This window comes from Saimiri boliviensis, chromosome 4 (assembly GCF_048565385.1).
Source record: "Saimiri boliviensis isolate mSaiBol1 chromosome 4, mSaiBol1.pri, whole genome shotgun sequence".
In the NCBI taxonomy this organism is placed as follows: domain Eukaryota; kingdom Metazoa; phylum Chordata; class Mammalia; order Primates; family Cebidae; genus Saimiri; species Saimiri boliviensis.
Genome location: NC_133452.1, coordinates 144,005,120 through 144,025,173, shown reverse-complemented (window position 1 = coordinate 144,025,173; position 20,054 = coordinate 144,005,120). Strand labels below are relative to the sequence as shown.

The 20,054-nt window shown below is 42.2% G+C and overlaps 1 protein-coding gene and 1 long non-coding RNA gene across 8 annotated transcripts in view; both read right to left on the bottom strand.

The window, feature by feature from the left end:
- The window catches only part of FARS2 (phenylalanyl-tRNA synthetase 2, mitochondrial), a 529,294-nt gene that overhangs the window by 258,550 nt on the left and 250,690 nt on the right, over window positions 1–20,054 (bottom strand). The window lies entirely within an intron of this gene.
- Window positions 416–20,054, bottom strand: part of LOC141584387 (uncharacterized) — a 68,067-nt gene continuing 48,428 nt past the window's right edge. Inside the window, exon 2 of the long non-coding RNA XR_012517420.1 lies at window positions 416–20,054. This exon is cut by the window's right edge and continues 40,930 nt beyond it. This is a non-coding gene — a long non-coding RNA (uncharacterized LOC141584387).

Here is a 20,054-nt window from a genome sequence, read left to right as displayed (position 1 = left end):
GATCTCATGTCTCTCATATTTAAAATTCACCACTTTAAACACCTTATTCTGAATCTGCTTGGAGAACAGCACCCAAGACTCCCCACACCTTGATTTCTGCCACCTCTGCACCATCAACTCCTACCATATCATCCTGTACGAGTTACGCTCTAGCACAGCCCAGCCCAAGGTGGGCACTTACATTCTATTTCTATTGGGCTGGGCTATGCTATAATGCAACTTGTATAGGAAAATTTTAAAATTTTCTAGTTACATTTAGAAAGTGAAAAGAAACCAGTGAAGTTGATTTTATTAATATGTTTTATTTTCCCTAATATAAAATACTCATTTTACCATGTATTTAATTTGGAAAATTATGAGATATTTTACATTCCTTTTTTTGAACGAAGGCTTTGAAATCCAGTGTGTGTGTGTATACATTCTTTTTTTTTTTTTATTTGAGACGGAGTCTCACTCTGTCTCCCAGGCTGGAGTGCAGTGGTGCAATCTTGGCTCACTGGAACCTCTGCCTCCTGGGTTCAAGTGATTCTCCCACCTCAGCCTCCTGAGGAGCTGGGATTACAAGCATGCACCACCATGCCAGGCTAGTTTTTGCATTTTTAGTAGAGACAGGCTTTCACCATACTGCCCAGGCTGGTTGCAAACTTCTGAACTCAAGTGATCCACCTGCCTTGGCCTCCCAAAGTGCTAGGATTACAGGCATAAGCCACCATGCCTGGCCCTCAGTATATATTTTATATGTAAAGCAAATATCTGTTTGAACAAGCCATATTTCAAGTGTTCACTAGCCACATGTGGCCAGTGGCTATGGACAGTGCAGTTCCAGCACTAATAAAATGCTTGATGTCCTTCTTCGTAGACTGTGCTTTTTCACGCCTTTGTTCTTTTTTCCAAACTTACTCACATCTTTCTTTGAAATTCAGCTCAGATAGCCCTTCCCATCTCCCAAAAAGTGCCAAGAACAGACACTCTTATTCCATTCATGCTCATATTCCACCCCATCACAGTACCTCCCAAAGCACAATGAATGCTTCTGTCTAAACTTCTGTCCCTAGAATATTGGTTTCTCCAGAACAATATGCTACCAGATATACTCATTTTTATACCCCAAGCATCGTGCAAAATGCTTGTACACAGCAGCAGACAGATACATGTTCGTTGAATTCACAGGATTCAGAGTAGCAGATGCACCACTGAAGCTGGAATGGAAAGTGTAAATTGCGGGGTTCCCAAGTAAATATATTATATCCTTGGTTAATTAAAAAATGCAAAGTTATGGTATTGATCCAAGATGGCCGAATAGGAACAGCCCTGGAGTGCAGTTCCCAGTGAGAACAACACAGAGGGTGGGTGATCACTGCATTTCCAAACAAGTTTTTACTGCCCACAGACCAGGAGACTCCCGGGCTGAAAAGCCCCATGAGTTTCTAGTACGGTGGTTTCAGCCAACACAGCGGGTCCCCCCACAAAAACTCACACAAATCTGGGCGGCCATTTCAACTGACGCCTGGAACGCCTGGGAGACAGAGCCACCCATTCAACTGAAAAAAAAGAGGCTGAAACAGGGAGCCAGGGGATCTGGCTCAGTGGGTCCCACCCCCACAAAGACCAGCAATCTGAAATTCTCTGGATTGAGAGTTTCACAGCAAGTGCAGCTAGAACCAGAATGGTCCAGCTCTGTGAGGGGAAAGGGCATCTGCCATTACGAAGGCAGTCCGTCATTACTGAGGCAGACTGCCATTACCAAGGCAGACTGCCATTACCAAGGCAGTTCTAACTGTACCTCCATAAACAAAACCACAAGGAGGTTGACACAGCAGCTGGGCAGAGCCCACGGCAGCTCAGCAATGCCTCTGCTGGCAGACTGTGACTAGGCTGCCTCCTTGCTGGGCAGGGCATCTCTGAAAAAAGGCAGCAACATGTCAGGAACTTATAAATGAAGCCCTACCTTCCACAAAGTACCTGGGAAAAAAGGCAGTTATGAGTTCCACTGCAGCAGACATAAACATACCTGCCCAGCAGCTCTGAATGAAAGAATGGAGCTCCCAGCTCAGCACTTGAGCTCTGACAAGGGACAGACTGTCTCCTCAAGCAGCTCGCAGACCCCCATATATCTAAAGAGACACCTCATAAAGGAGAGCTCAGGCTGACATCTGGCAGTATCCTTCTGGGACAAAGATAACAGAAGAAGAAACTGGCAGCAACCCTTACTGTTCTGCAGCCATCGCAGGTGATAACCAGGCAAGCAGGGTCTGGAGTGGACCTTCAGCAGTCTTACAGCTTTTAGAAGGAAAACTAAAAAATAGAAAGAAATAACTTCAACATCAACAAAAAGGATGTCCACTCAGACTCCATCTGAAAGCCACCAACTACAAAGACCACAGGTAGACAAATCCACAAAAATGGGAAGAAACCAATGCAAAAAGGATGAAAACACCAAAAACCAGAACGCCTCTCCTCCTCCAAGGGATCACAACTCCCTATCAGCAAGGCAACAAAGCGGATGGAGAATGAGTCTAATGAATTGACAAAAACAGGCTTCAGAAGGTGAGTATAACAAACTTCTCTGAGCTAAAAGAACAACCCAACGCAAAGAAATGAAGAACTTTGAAAAAAGGTTTGACAAAATGCTAATGGGAATAAACAGCTTAGAGAAGAATACAAATGACTCAATGGAGCTGAAAAACACAAGAACTTCACAAACCATACACAAGTTTCAACAGATGAATTGACCATGCAGAAGAAAGGATATCAGAGATTGAAGATCAACTCAATAAAATAAAACAAGAAGGCAAGATTAAAGAAAAAAGAGTCAAAAGAAATGAAAAAAGCCTGCAAGAAATATGGGATTATGTGAAAAGACCGAATGTATGTTTGATAGGTGTACCTGAATGTGACAGAGAGAATGAATCCAAGCTGGAAAACACTCTTCAGGATATTATCCAGGAGAACTTCCCCAACCTAGCAAGGCAGGCCACCATTCAAGTACAGGAAATACAGAGAACACCACAAAGATATTCCTCAAGAAGAGCAACCCCAAGGCACATAATCATCACATTCACCAGGGTTGAAATAAAGGAAAAAATGCTAAGGGCAGCCAGAGAGAAAGGTCAGGTTACCCACAAAGGGAAGCCCATCAGACTTACAGCGGATCTCTTGGCAGAAACCCTACAAGCCAGAAGACAGTGGAGGCCAATATTCAACATCCTTAAAGAAAAGAACTTTCAACCTAGAATTTCATATCCAGCCAAACTAAGCTTCATAACTGAAGGAGAAATAAAACACTTTATGAAGAAGCAATTACTGAGAGATTTCATAACCACCAGGCCTGCCTTACAAAAGCTCCTGAAAGAAGCACTAAAAATAGAAAGGAATAACCAGTACCAGCCACTCCAAAAATGGACCAAATGGTAAAGACCATCAAAACAATGTAGAAACTGCGTAAACTAATGGGCAAAACCACCAGCTAGCATCAAAATGGCAGGATCAAATTCACACATAATGATATTAATCTTAAATGTAAATGGGCTGAATGCCCCAATCAAAAGACACAGACTGGCAAACTGGATAAAAAGCCAAAACCCATCAGTGTGCTGTATCGTGGAAACCCATCTCACCTGTAAGGACACACATAGGCTCAAAATAAAGGGATGGAAGAAGACTTACCAAGCAAATGGAGAGAAAAAAAAAAAAAAAAAAAAAGCAGGAGTTGCAATCCTAGTCTCCAATAAAACAGACTTTAAACCAACAAAGATCAAAAGAGACAAAGAAGGGGATTACATAATGGTAAAAGGATCAATGCAACAAAAGGAGCTAACGATCCTAAGTATATACGCACCCAATACAGGAGCACCCAGATACATGAAGCAAGTTCTTAATGACCTACAAAGAGACTTAGACTCCCACACAATAATAGTAGGAGACTTTAACACTCCACTATCAATATTAGACACATGATGACACAGAACATTAACAAGGATATCCAGGATTTGACTCAGATCTGGACCAAGTGAACCTAATAGACATCTGCAGAACTCTCCACCCCAAATCCAAAGAATATACATTCTTCTCAGCACCACATTGCACCTACTCTAAAATTGACCATCTAATTGAAAGTAAAGCACTCCTCAGCAAATACAAAAGAATGGAAATCATAACAAACAGTCTCTCAGAACACAGAACAATCAAATTAGAACTCAGGATTAGGAAACTCACTCAGAAATGCACAACCTCATGGAAACTGAACAACTGGCTCTTGAATGTAGATTGGATAAACAATGAAATGAAGGTAGAAATAAAGATGTCTTCACAACCAACAAGAATGAACACAGAACATACCAGAATCTCTGGGACACATTTAAAGCAGTATCTAGAAGGAAATTTATAGCAATAAATGCCCACACGAGAAACGAGGAAACATCTAAATCGACACCCTATCATCAAAATTGAAAGAGCTAGAAGAGCAAGATCAAAAAACTCAAAAGCTAGCAGAAGATAAGAAATAACTAAGATCAGAGCAGAACTGAAGGAGATAGAGACACAAAAAACCCTTGAAAAAAATCAATAAATCCACGAGGTAATTTTTTGAAAAGATAACAAAACAGACAGATGGCCAGACAGATTAATAAAAAAGAAAAGAAAAACAAATTAAAAAGATTCAATAAAAAACGATAAAGGGGAGATCACCTTTATCAATATTGTGAAAATGGTCATACTGCCCAAAGTAATTTATAGATTCAATGCTATACCCATCAAACTACCTATGACTCTCTTCACAGAACTGAAAAAAAACACCTTAAATTTTATATGGAACCAAGAAAGAGCCCGCATAGCCAAGACAATCCTAAGTCAAAAGAAAAAAGCTGGAGGCATCATGCTACCTGACTTCAAAGTATACTATAAGACTACAATAATCAAAACAGCATGGTAATGGTACCAAAACAGAGATATAAACCAATGGAACAGAACAGAGGTCTGAGAGACAATGCCACACATCTACAACCATCTGATCTTTGACAAAGCTGACAGAAACAAGCAATGGGGAAAGGATTCCCTGTTTAACAAATGGTGTTGGGAAAACTGGCTACGTGCAGAAAGCAGAAACTGGGTCCCTTCCTGACACCTTACACTAAAATTAACTCTACATGGATTAAAGATTTAAACATAAAACATAACACTATAAAAACTCTAGAAGAAAACCTAGGCAAACCCATTCAGGACATAGGCATAGGCAAGAACTCCATGACTAAAACACCAAAAGCAATGGCAACAAAAGTCAAAGTAGACAAATGGGATCTAATTAAACTCCAGAGCTTCTGTACAGCAAAAGAAACAACCATTAGAGTGAACCAGCAACCAACAGAATGCAAAAAAATTTTTGCCATCTACCCATCAGGGCTCTTATGCAGAATCTATGAAGAACTAAAACAATTTACAAGGACTCAAACACCGCACGTTCTCACTCATAGGTGGGTGTTGAACAATGAGAACACATGGACCCAGGGAGGGGAGCATCACACACTGGGGTCTGCTGTGGGGGAATAAGGGAGGGATGGGTTGGGGTAGGGAGGTTGGGGAGGGATAACATGGGGAGAAATGCCAGATATATGACCGGGGGGTGGAGGCAGCAAACCAAATTGCCATGCATGTACCTATGCAACAGTTCTGCATAATCTGCACATGTACCCCAGAACCTAAAGTGTAATAAATTAATCTATAAAAGAGCTGTGTATATCTGCAATATAACTTTGTATTTTATATTTATATACACAGCTCTTTTATAGGTTCTAGCTCTTTTATAGATTCTCTTTCAATGTAGTGCTTCCTTATAACATTATACCTATTCTAACATTATAGCTTGAGTTGAATAAAGAAATTTTAAAACTTTGGCGTTATAAGGGATCTTAGGCATGATCTAGTTATTTTACAAATGAGCAGAAAATAGGTGAAAGAGTTTAAGTGACAAACACAAATTTGCAAAATTAGCTAATACAGAATAGCACCATAGTCATAAAGGTGCCCAGGTCCCTAGGTCCCTACAGCTTTCGTTACACCACTCTGCATCTGTGGCTGTGTCAACTAGGCACATTAATCAAATAACAAGTATAATTAAAAGCCATTTACAAATTAGAGAAAACCTATACTATTGCAAACCCTTTTGGTTGTTGTGGCTGTTACTGTTGCTGTCAGTTCCTTCCATGATGAAATGGCAGAGGACATACTGTTCAACAAATGTTCCTTGTGCTACACTTTCTGGTCCCTCTATGGTCCAATCGGCCCACTATGGTCCAATTGGCTAGACTCAGTCTAGCCAATAAAGTATGTGTGAAAGTGACACGTATCCCTTCAGGGCAGAGGCATTTAAGAGCTGGTGTGACGATTCCAGGCTTTTGTTCCCTGACCCCAAAACTAGCAATGGGCTGATACTGCCACAGTCTGGAAGGGGCCTGGCTGGCTATGCTGAGTTACCACATGGAGGGGTCAACCGCTGCAGACTCAGAGCATTTCAAGAACAAGACATGACCTTGTTGTGCTAAGTGACTGAGATTTTGAGATGTCTTTTCTGTTGCGGTAGCTCATGCTTAATTACCCTGACACCGACAGCAGGCTAAATTACATACATAGGGCTGTGCATCTTGAAGTTGAGTACTGTAACAAATGTAATTAATATGACCCTAAATTACTAAACATAAACCTACTTAAAATATTTTTCTATTTTTTATTTTAAAGTGACATGCTAAATCATATATTAAATTTAAGATGTATCAGGTATAAAATCTGATCAAAGTCCTATAAAATTATCAAGGTAAAAAACACATGGTCAAAATCAAATGCTAGGCCAGGCACAGTGACTCATGCCTGTAATTCCAGCACTTTGGGAGGCCAAGGCAAGCGGATCACTTGAAACCAGGAGTTCAAGACGAGCCTGGCTAACATGGCAAAACCCCCTCTCTACTAAAAATACAAAAATTAGTTGGGCATGGTGGTGGACATCTATAATCCCAGCTACTTGGGAGGCTGAGGCACAAGAAATGCTTGAACCAGGATATGGAAGTTGTAGTGAGCTGAGATCACATCACTGCACTCCAGCCTGGGTGACAGAGAGAGACTCTGTCTCAAAAAAAAAAAAAAAAAAAAAAAAAAAAAATGCTGAATCAGGTTTCAAGCGCTAATAACTTTTTCTAAAACAGGCAATATTCCCATGAAAGGACTATACCATAGTCACCGCCTCAGTCTAGGACCTAGGTTTTTTTTTTACATGGTAATCATACTCCATGAGAAATTCCTATTGGCGATAGTTTCATGGAACTTCAAGTAAGCTTCGTTTTCATCCCTGAGTAGCAAGTGTCATCTTATTTCCAAAACTACAAAAAAGTTTTTACTAGTACTGTCAAATGTACCTCTTTCAATTTTACTATTTGCTATTATTTCCCTATCTCCACACATATTACAATCTGTCCATCTTTAATTAAAAGCCACAGAGAGAATTTCGCTTGAAGACTTGTCTCTGTAATCCCAGTTACTCAGGAGGCTGAAGTAGAGGACCACGTGAGGCCAGGAGTTCAAGAGCAGTCTCGGCAACAGTAAGACCCCATTTCTTGAAAAAAAAAAAAAAAAAAAAATCCACATACTTAGCCAGGTGTGGCATGCACCTGTACTCCCAGCTTCTTGGAAGAAGCAAGATGATCACTTGAGCCCAGAAGGTTGAGGCTGCAGTGAGCCATGTTCATGCCACTGCACTCCAGCCTAGGCAACAGAGTGTGACTCCATCGCTTAAAAAAACGGAAGAAAGAAGAAAAAAGCCACAGATGTCATTTTGGGGGAAGATTAAGAATGTACAATTTGAATCTCTTCAAAGTATCCTCAAATCTCATGACTGTACCCATAGTGATGTCAGTATAACACTGTAGCAAAACATTTGGAAAGGGAGTTGATAATTTCAGAGAAGATACTCTTCACCAGGTAGAGCTACTCACAGCAATAGCTGTTTTACAAACTATAAGCATGATTACTTTGTGTTTCAGCAAGAACAGTTCAGCCAATTGTGGGGTGAATTCCCTAAGCCCAGAATGTCCTAACTTTAAATTCATATCGAAAAACTTTTAGACGTTTGGAACAGATTTTTATGGATGTTTAGACTTTTAAATGCAGCCAAGCCTCTCTAAATAATAAATGAAATTAGGCAAGTTCCAATTACTATTACAGAATGACTGTGTAAGATGAGGCTACCCACATTTCTGAGATGATCAAGAATTTTGTCTTTTAAATGTTCCTCTAAAGTACATTTCCTTTCATTAGAAATGTGTACTTGGAAAGAATTTCATTATAATTCATAAAACTTGTTTTAACTAGGTGGTTGGCAGATTACTTATGTTTCATTTAAGGGTTTGGCTGCATATTTGTGATCTGTAATACACAGAATTTTTTTTTAACTACAACACATCTGGCACATTCCTAGATTCCCTTCATCATACATATGTGTGCTGATTTTTAGGTTAATTTTCAATTTTTTTCCTATTTTACTGCACTGTATATTTTCCTTAAGTATCCTCAAACCTTCTGTATACCATGGGAGAACAAAAATCCCCAATGAAGAGATAAAACAGTGCATTTGGCTGGATCGATAGTTGAAAAAAAAAAACAACCCTCATGAAGTCATCTTTTCTTGAATCTTGTGATTTATAATGGTCTAGAAAGCCTTCCCCACCCCAGGAACCTAGCAGGACCCTGACTAGGGCCTAAGTGCACACTTAGCAGGAAACTACACGCTTCATAAACAGCAGTTACTATGACGTTATCATCGTTATCACCCTGGCCAACATGCTGCCTCCCTGAACGCACAGAAGAGGCTCAGGAACAGAAGGCCACGGGGCAATGCCAGGAGTGGGAAAAGGTGGACGCAGCACCCAGAATGAAAAGACAGATGCGCCCTGGATGGGATTTCCGAGTTGAACACAAACAACGCAAACTTCTCTGTTTTCCCTGATGGACTCCAAATCATTCTCAACCTTTGGCTCGATATCACTTCTTCAGAAGGCCTCCCATGGCCTTGTGAATTAGGATGACTTTCCTTGCCAGTACTTCCTGGTATGGTCTTTTTTGTAATATTCAGGTAATCACTCAAAAATATTTACTGAGCACCCCCTATGTTTCGGGCACTGCTCTTGCTAATGTAGATACAGCACAAATACAACTCTGCTCCTTTCCCCAGAGTTCCAGTCTCAGGTAATGACCTCCCTGTTCACCAACGTTCCTGACTGTCTGAACTCCATTCCCTCCCTCACCTGTCACATTAAATGAATTACTAGGACTTGCTGATTTTGACCTCTGGATTCTCTCTCGAATCGAGCTTCTCTCCATCCCAATCGCCACCACCTCGTGCCATCTACCCTCTCCCCCAGGAAATATTCCCACAGCCTCCATCAGGCTTTCCAGCTGCAGTCAACCCTTTTCCAACCCAACCACACACCTGCCACTGGAGTGCCTAGAACGAAAACCGGACCATGACACTTTCTTGCGTCAAACCTATCCAGGGTCCTCAATGTGTCTGACAGCTGCACCTCGGCTGACTTTTCTCCCTCGCTCCCATATCCTCCCACGTGTGCCCTGTGCTTCTGCCGTCACTGCCACTATTTGCAGTTCCCCACCTATGTTCTACTTTTTTTATGCCTACTAATGACACCTAGCATACATAGTTCCTGTCACCCACTTTGTGCTTAATGTGTATTTTTGGCTGAAACGAATGAACACATGAGTGTATTTTGACACTTACTAGGCCTTCTGCTTGAATCGCCCTTTATCTCCCAGTTGTCAATGTCTTCATCACATTTGCATCTGGAGTACCTAGCACAGCATCTGTAACCTAGGAAATGCTGAATAATGTTTTCAGAATACATGGATGGACAAATGATTGACAGGCAGATCATCTACCTTAGCTTAGGATGTAACGTGGAATACAAGTAGGTAGAAAGCAATGATTTGCTCCTTGATGAAGACACCCAAAAGCCTTTGCTAATTTCCTTCAGGAACATGAACAATGTAAGTCTTGAGAGGTAAAATCAGAATAAATTATTAGTGAGCCCAAGGAGAACGCATGCCCTTCTTGTTTCGTTTTGTTTTTAATTCAGCTGCTATTGATTGAGGTAGCATAAAGGTAACTCTAGGTAATGGAAACAGAATTGCCCTGGGAGTCAAAGGACCTGAAGGAAATTCTTGTACTGGCTCTCCCTCTAATTAGCTGTGTGGCCTGAATTCAGTTGTATCAGAAGCAAACCCACCCCTTGGAACTCCTATTATGTGAGCAAATGAAATCCTTTTCTTTTTGCTTTAGTTGGGTTTCTGATTCTTGGAAGTAAAATAGTGCGGACTAACATCCCATTCTTATCTTTTGTGGTTGCATTTACTGGGAGGGTAAGCCAGAAAATGCCACAGATAAAGCACATTCTGACTATAGCAAAGCACTGGGCTGAAGTTCCTACAATTTACTTGCAAAAGAGAAAAGAGGGCTTAAATGTTTATTGAGATGGATCTAAAACTTATTGAACCTTTATATGCAAAAAGTTCTGATTAATGAATGTGTACACATGGAAAGAGGTGTCTTGTATCATCTTATCAACCCCTGCACCTGTCTTTATTCTATTTACAGTTCTTAGCAGCCACTCAGAAATAAGAGGGGTGCTTATGAGACTTCCAGATCCCTCAAAGCTAGAAGAAATCATTAATATAAGAGAGGCATGAGTCAGGATTCACCAGATTAATAAGGAAAACAGAGAAACGGCATGGTTAGGGCCAGAGGTCTCTGAAATGACCCTTTTCCTCTGTTATCCCCCCGAATACATTTAGAGGCATTACCTGGCTTAGGAAATGAGACTCTTCTGTTTTTCTCTTTGGTTTTTATGCCTTGTAATGAAGTTTCTTGTCTGCTTGTGTATTTTTATTCTACTTTGTGCACAGTTTCTTAATTGTAACTGTTCTAAAATTATTTGGGAAACTTGCTCATTTGTGATTAATTAGCTTTTTTGATTATTGTGTGTTTAAGACCCTTGCGCCTTTAGGCATGTGCACCTGAAAATTAAAATGTATTAATATGAACATAATGAAATCAAAATGATTTTATGTAACTGCATGATTTATACTTATTCAGGAAGTTATTTAAGTATAATTTATAGGTTAGTTCTCACAGCACAAACGCTTTCCTTCTCCTCATTTTCTCTTTTTCTCCTGTAGGAAAATTTCAAGATCTCTTAAATACCTTCTCATGTACAAAATCTTGTCTCAGCATCTATCATGTTCTTGCTTCTGTCCCTCTACTGTTCCTCTCATGTGCTGGTTTGACTAAAAGTTGGACCAATCTGGGGTTAGAGTGCGGGACACTTGTACCATCTGGCCTCTCATTCTCCCTCCTGTATCTTGAGAGAGAAGGGAAGCTCGGTCCCCTCTGAGCTCAGAGACAACTCCGGCTTCGATCCTCAGGCCCTCCCACACCCTGTTGAGGGAGGGAGGGAGAGGAGGAGATCCCACATCAGGCCCACTGGTGGGTTCCACCTCTGCATACCAGCAAAGCCCAGCACAGATGGGCACTCCTAGGCATCTGCCCCGCCATCAATAAATATCAGCTCATCTCCCATTGGCTCGTTACCTTCCCAAGTTCAGCTCCTCTGACATTGAATCGCTGAAAGGACAAGAAGACCAGATGGGGGTGAGTGGGGCTCAGAAACAAGGCTGGGAACCCAGTCTGCTACATGTGGGGTCAAGCTCATCACTGTTTCACCACTCACCTACTCGCTTCTCACTCGGCCAACACTGGATAGTGTGCTAGCTCTCTAGGCACAGGGGCTGCAAAGATGAGTGTGACACGGGCTTCACACTCAAACAGCTCACAACCCTCTCATGTGCTCAGCAGGCACCTCGTGCCCACCATGTGCAAGACCATGGGGAGCTTAAACTACAGGGAAAGACAGGCCAGGCTGGGACAGAAGAAAGAGTCAGAGAAATGTTCTCTGAGGTCTGAAGGGGGAGGCTGCTTCAGCTCCGCAGCTCTGACAGAGTTCCCTGGAAGGAGGCAGGCCGGGGTGGCGTCCTGCAGGGATAGGGCAAAGGGACCAGGCAGAGTCTCCCCTAAGGAGTCCGCTAACTCATCTGCCACCCCTGGGGAAAAATGACGTTTCACTCTACAGATAGCCACAGAATCACTAAAAAAAAAATTTTTTTAATGAGGCAAAGTCTTTAAGCAGAAAAGGGAGCAAAAAAACAAACAAACCAACCAAAAAACCCTCCACACCCTGGCCTTTGGTTGTCCTATAAAAATCTAGCAGTACTGCCTTCTTGCCATCTATCCAGATGACACTCTCCTTCATCCCCAGCCCAACACTGGTGGGCCTCACAGAATGCAAAGCTAAAATTACAGTTAACACCACCATAAAGAGCTCCACATTAAATGAGAAAACAAAATTGGGCGACATAATGTATTTTGAGTAAGAGGAAAATAAACCAGAAACGATGTGTATATATAAACATGTAGAGGAGTGTGCATATGCTATGTGTTGGTATATATAGATGTTGTGTTGTGGATAATGTTCTTCCCAGTAACCTGTTTTTCAAAAAACAGCACACTCCAGCAGGTATCCACATAAAGAAACCACCCACTTTCTGCAGAGACCACAGTCCTGACGCTCAGCCGGCCTGCTGAGCTTCCACGGCTCTCGGGTGCTGGTGCCAAGCTAGATGGACGTGTGCCCTCTGGACACACTTTTCTCCCTCATCATCCGCTCCTTGGAAAAGCAAGCCACTCACAAGTGGCTGGGACCTCTCGCCTCACCCTTAAGAACCCATTTCCCTGCACCGTGCCCAACAAGTCTGCCTCTCATTTGCTGGGCTGCACTGGAATCGTAAAAACAGGGGCCAACTCTGTCCTACCAGGAACAGCTCACTTTCCCAGTGTGCTCACTGGGATTTCTGCGCGACAATTTCATCAGCTAGGTGATGTAAGCTAGGAGCCATTCACCAGACAGAGGGCCACTTCTCGTAACTTACTCCGTTTCTCTATCTGCATACACAAACCTACTACCACCCTGGAGCTCCACACCAAGGAAGGCTGGGGCAGGAGAACCTGGGAAAAGCTGGAAGTTTAGCATCTCAGGAAGAACGTGTTCTCAGCAACTCGGAGTGGGTGAAGGAAATCGCGATTATGAGGTTAACAGCCTTTACCTAATGACTACTTTGATTTTCTAAGGTTAAAAATGTTTTTTCATCCCTCTTCTCAGGGGTTGGCAAACTGTGGCCCTTGGGGCAAACACAGCCACAGGCAAGCATGGATGTATTGTCGCTGGTTGCTTTCACACTACCATGGCAGAGCCGAATAGAGTATCAGCTGGAGGCCAGCCCACAAAACCCTGTGTTTACTATCTGGCCCTTTACAGAAAATGTTTGCTGACTCCTGCCTTTATATTTGTCACTAAATACTGTCGTTTCTTCCCTGAAAGTCTTCATGATTTCTCAGTGCCCCCTCTTTTCCAACGATAGTACTATGATTCAAACTCTCTCCCCGCCTCAGTGCGGGATAGCTTCCCAATCCAGTCTGCCCTGCGTGCGGCTGCCTGGCTGTCCTCCTGTCATGTGCTGAATCTCCTCAAACCCATGCCTGAGAACATACATGCTCTCAGTGACCACCAGAACCAGTCTCCTAATGTTACCTTTCAGGGCCTCCAATTCAGACTTGGGTCTCATTCCTGCCATGCCCCCCTCGGGCCAGTGCCCTACCCATGGGCACACCCACGCTTTCCTCCGCTGGTGGTGGGCTTCAGCAGCTCCTCCACCCCACCTGCCAGCTCTGCTCCCTCTCCCCAAGGAGATCTCCTGCTGATCCACAGACTCCCTCTGGTCTCTCCGCATCCTGCCCTTTGCTTCGGTCCCCGTTCCCATGTGTTCACTTACTCGTGGCTTGCTTCTTGCTGAATTATCTGCTCACCTTATAGATTCCAATGGTAACAAAAAATAAATAAGGACAAAGACCTCAAGAAAGATTCTGATGAGAGGAATCCATGTTGGGGGATGATCCCCTCAGAGACGTGGTATTCGAAACTATATTAGATCTCAGGCCGGGCGCAGTGGCTCAAGCCTGTAATCCCAGCACTTTGGGAGGCCGAGGCAGGTGGATCATGAGGTCAAGAGATCGAGACCATCCTGGTCAACATGGTGAAACCTAATCTCTACTAAAAATACAAAACATTAGCTGGGCATGGCAGCGCATGCCTGTAATCCCAGCTACTCAAGAGGCTGAGGCAGAAGAATTGCCTGAACCCAGGAGGCGGAGGTTGCGGTGAGCCGAGGTCGCGCCATTGCACTCCAGCCTGGTTAACAAGAGCGAAACTCCGTCTCAAAAACAAAACAAAACAAAACAAAAACACTATATTAGATCTCAACATGGGGATCACCTACATGCCAGGTGAAAAGTCCCATCTTGGTGCACACTACTCTTATGGTTTATATCACTGACTTAATTGCTTTCCAAGACATTTCACATTTTTGCCTTCTATCTCCTCAAAGACTTAAAAACTCCCCATTAGAATATGCATATATATTGCTGTGCTAGACAATAAGTAGAGGAACTTAATAACTTATTGTGAGACATAAAAGTATACCTTACTTTAATAAAACTTCATACCTGGTTCCCTTTCTCTGTGTGCATATGAAAACCCAGAACTCTCCGCCACTTGCTTACCCAACATTTTGAAATTGGGAAGAAAAAGAAACTTTCTCCTCCCTCGGGGCATATGCTCTGGCCACACATCCTATTTGCGTGGTCAGGTTTTAACAGGCTACACGTTTACAAATACATTCTTATACACCTCTAGGTTTTTCTCCCCTGCTCTCTGCTTCTCCTTTGTCCCTCTGCTCCCTCTGGCTTGTGTGTGCCATCATCGCATGTCAGCAGTCTGACCCACGAGCCAGGAGGCCACTGAGAGGCAGGCTGGGACACTGGAAAATGAGCCTCATTTAGAAATTAAGCTCAAATTACGATTTCCGCCTCTCTTGAAAGCTTTTACCACTGACAATGCACAGCTCGGTCTCCCCTTCGCATTCTCTTAAAACCACTGTGCGCCCCTGCCTTCCAGCCCAGCCTGCCAATTACACACTCTTACCTGGGGACTTTCACTTTTAATGGCTTTTTGCAGACATAAATGAAAGTACTAAAAATTAATAGCAGAAAGGAGATGAAAAGCAACATGCTTCAAACTCCTTTTCAGCCATTACAAATCAACAGGAGCTAAACATCAGCCTTTTTCTTTAAAAAAAAAAAAAAAAAAGCTTCCTCTTTATGAACAGATAAAACATATGTAGGAGAGAATACCTCAAACCCCAAACAGGTTGTGAGCATAAAATTTTAAGTTGTGTGCCCAGTTCCTACATAAATATCACCAGTGTGACCACACTTAACGATGGAAAGTTAGGCATGGCAGAGTTTTAAGCAACCGCTATCATTAACCACACTGTCAATGTGTTAGAAGCCATCACTTTTCTTGCTGCCAAATTCTGAAGCCTCTGTCTTTGAAAGGCTGCAAGCACTGTATTCACAGAGAAGGTAGGTGGCAGAAAGGGGTTAAAGAGGTTAGGTGTCTGTGTGAATCAGTTTTTAGAAAGATCTGAAACTCCAAACAGCAGTGTGCATGCACTCAAATGTGCAAAACTGGAAAAAGTCATCCCATGTTGAAAAATCAAAGCCATTTACAGTAGACACATATCCAGGAAAGGGGGCCAGTCTTTAAATATATAGTTAGCCTTTTAGCCTCTCTCTGTGAAAAACTCTGGATTGCCAAGAGCAACAATGAAGATTTATTGTTAGACTCAGATTTCCCCTGCTATCCTATTGTTCACTAACTTTCAGAACGATTCTCCCATCTAGCTGTTTTCATGAATGCCACAATGAGCAAGCACTGAAGCAGGTGACTTTTCTCACCAGTTGCCATGTCTATTAGCTAAATCTGCTCTGTCCCCTCAAAGCAGATCCTTCCCAGGCTGAAGCATCTTAATGTAACGTTATTAAGGTTTGTACATGCTAGGTGTTCACAGAGAAACACCCATCTGCAATCTTAGGCACTGGTGGGAGGTGCTAGAGACAAACCAAGGAAGCTTCTGCATTGATCCCAGCCAAAACATGGGGAGGGAGCCTGCAGATGTGTAAACAGAAAACAATTTGCTGGTTAAGAGGCTGTGCCCAGCCCCACTTTCGCTAGCTGCCCATTTGAATGTTGGACCAACAGTGAGTGGGGCATTCAGGAATCTGGAGAGTCGAGGTTCAGGTTTCATTTACCACTTGCAGTGAGATGCCTCCATGCTGCTGGCCTTGTATTTTCATCTGTTAAAAGATTTCCATTAGAGTGACTCTCATGACCCTGCACCCTGCCCTTTACGGAGACTCCTAGGAGCTCAGTACTCCTTAGGAGGAGCAAGTTACTTGCTGGTCCATATTTCTGGATGAGGCAGAACTGACCTACTAAAAGACCTTCAAGTTGGGAATGGCTTTCTTGCCATGTTCTCCACTGGGACAGCTGAGAGTCTACGCTTGATATGCAGATCCCACCATTCCCCAAGGTTGGACTGGAGGGGAGGGAGGGAGAGCAGGATATAGATGTAAAGTCCTGTGATCCAATCAGCTGAGGAGAAATATAGCCAATATTCTCTTTCCTCCACCTGTTTCAATGTCTTAATTTGCTTAAAACTCAGATGGGGAAGAAAAAACTCTGTTGCCAACACCAAGTAAACTTCAATTTACAATAGCAAAAGGTGAATTTATTATAAACATGTTTATAATATCATAATGGCTGGTGGAACTGAAGGGGAGCCTTGGGAAAAAAACACTCAGGATATCAAACAAATGCCATTTTCATTCTGCATCTGCTGTCTTCCTTTTCTGTTTGCAGACCGGCCAGCTCTGCTTCTCAAGTGCAAAAGTTGAGAAACAGATCGTTCAGGGCGCTCAGGCATCGCATCCTACAGCTTCAGCCACTGAAGAGAGACGGTACTCTTTCTTGTCTTTAATCCAAAATTCCCTGGCAAAAATTGTGATTGCCTCCACAGTCAGGGGACCAGTCCTGAACAGACGACTTGTCCAGGTTAGAGTGGAGCTACTCAATTAAGAAAGCTTTCACGGTAGCTCAAAATCACTAATGCACAACAGGAACTAAAGTATCAAGCTGGAGGAGCAAAGGAAGCCCCCCGGGGCTAAGCTGCTGGGTTTCCAAGCCTTTTCCATCTCATCTCAACATCTGGAATTCTACCATGTTTCAAACCTAAAGATTCACAAAAGCTATTAATAAATAAAATAGCTGGGCCGGGCGTGGTGGCTCACGCCTGTAATCCCAGCACTTTGGGAGGCCGAGGCAGGTGGATCACGAGGTCAGGAGATCGAGACCATCCTGGTCAACATGGTGAAACCCCATCTCTACTAGAAATACAAAAAATTAGCTGGGCATGGTGGTGTGTGCCTGTATTCCCAGCTACTCAGGAGGCTGACGCAGGAGAATTGCTTGAAGCCGGGAGGCGGAGGTTGCGGTGAGCCGAGATCGTGCCATTGCACTCCAGCCTGGGTAACAAGAGCGAAACTCCGTCTCAAAAAAAAAAAAAAAAAAAAAAAGCCAGATAATTTATCATTCACACCAAGACTCTTCTGAGAGTGAAAGTGGGTACTACAAATAATTAAAATTGTATTATTTTGAAATGTCTATTTATTGACTAACAAACTGGTTTTCTCATAATGATGGATCTAGAGAATCACTCTTAATTCAGAAACTATTTTCAAAACTAAAATTCTTTCTTTAAAAAATGTCCAAGCCAGTTCGTATGGCTTGCACCTGTGGTCCCAGCTACTTGGGAGACTGAGGTGGTGATGGCTGCAGTGAGCCGAGATTGTGCCACTGCCCTCCAGCCTGGGTAACAGAGAGAGACCCTACCTCAAAAAAGAAGAAATAAAAGTCCATATACAATTAAGACAAAATATAAAAACTTTATATTCTTTATATTCTTTATATTAATTTTATAGACATTTAAAAGTCGTATAAATGTAATCGGTTGGCGGGGTGAAGTGGCTCACGCCTGTAATCCTAGTACTTTGGGAGGCTGAGGTAGGTAGATCACAAGGTCAGGAGTTCAAGGCCAGCCTGGTGAAGATAGTGAAACCCTGTCTTTACTAAAAATACAAAAATTGGTCGGGCGCGGTGGCTCACGCCTGTAATCCCAGCACTTTGGGAGGCCAAGACGGGTGGATCACGAGGTCAAGAGATCGAGACCATCTGGTCAACATGGTGAAACCCCGTCTCTACTAAAAAAAAAATACAAAAATTAGCTGGGCATGGTGGTGCGTGCCTGCAGTCCCAGCTACTCGGGAGGCTGAGGCAGGAGAATTGCCTGAACCCAGGAGGCGGAGGTTGCGGTGAGCCGAGATCGCGCCATTTCACTCTAGCCTGTGTAACAAAAGCGAAACTCCGTCTCAAAAAAAAAAAAAAAAAAAAATTAGCCGGGTATGGTGGCAGGCACCTGTGATCCCAGCTACTCAGGAGGCTAAAACAGGAGAACTGCTTGAATTCAGGAGGCGGACTTTGCAGTGAGCCGAGATCGTGGCATTGTGCTCTAGCCTGGGTGACAGAATAAGGCTCCGTCTCAAAAAAGAAAAAAAAAAAAAAAGTAAGTGGACTTGGCTCTTGGCATATATTTACATACCTTGATGAGTTTTATAGCTGTATGTTTTGAATTCTGTCCCGGTATTTCTCTAAAAGTATTTGTTTTCTATATGAACTTGGTATTGGTAATTTTTGTCAATCTTCCTTAATGTTGTGTTTTGTGCAACTTGAAGTTGTTGACATCTTCAATGGACTCTTCTGTGAAGACCACACTATTTTAATTTTTGAAAACACCTAAGGGTAAGTGATAAGCTCAGAGCAAATCCTACCAAAGGAAAACATTCTCAATTCTTTTCTTGCCTTTTTTTTTTTTTTTTTTTTTTTTTTTACTGGAAAGCATAAATATTTCATTCCCGATATTTTTAAAGCAACTGTCTTTTTGCTTCCACTCAGAGTACAGGTTTTTAACGAAAACTTTAACAAGATCAAGTTCTTCATATTAATTGTCTCTCTTTATGATTTTTTTGAATGTCTGACCAAATGTGGATGATGCAATATTAACAAGTCTTTTCAATTTCATTCTATTGTGCTACAGAATAAAAATTTATCCAGTAAAATACAGAAATCTCATTAAAAAATTATTTCCATGATATAGCTGTTCTAAGTAAAGATTATACAATTTTGAAATTAAATTTTGTGTACCTACTATTGGGCCTTCATCATATAATTTGTTCACTCCCTACTCTGCTTTTGTGAGGACACATGGCAATATCTTTTAGTTTGCAGGCCGTGATTTTAATAATGGCAAATCTCTAAAAGCTGCCTATGCTGAAGTTTCTGATGCTCCATTAATTGAATACTTTAAGATTTCCACTTGATTTGAGGGAAAAAAATACAGACAAGGTTTAAAGGATTCATACACTTAATAACAGCGTAGGATAGTTACAGTGAGATACAAAGAAGCTTTTCAAAGGCTGACATATTTCTAAAATGTGACCAATGATGGGGCAAAGAGAGCAAGTGTGTTCTTGCCATAGTGAGGTGTATTTTTGTATTTAACTTCAGCCTTGTTGAAAAAAGCTTCTGTAGTTCAGTAACTCTGTGTAAATATATAAATATCTATAAATTTTTACAGCTATAGCTTCTAATTCTAAGGGTACAATATCACAACTTGTTTGGATACAATTATCAATTATAGGTACATTCTGTATTTAATGATTTTACAAAATACATTTCATATTACATACTTATGTATTTTATTTAAATATCTTAATTAATTTCTTCTAAAAATCATATGTACTAGGCTTGGCACGGTGGCTCACGCCTGTAATTCCAGCACTTCGGGAGGCCGAGGCAGGTGGATCTCCTGAAGTCAGGCGTTCGAGAGCAGCCTGACTAACATGGAGAAACCCTGTCTCTACCAAAAATACAAAAAAATTA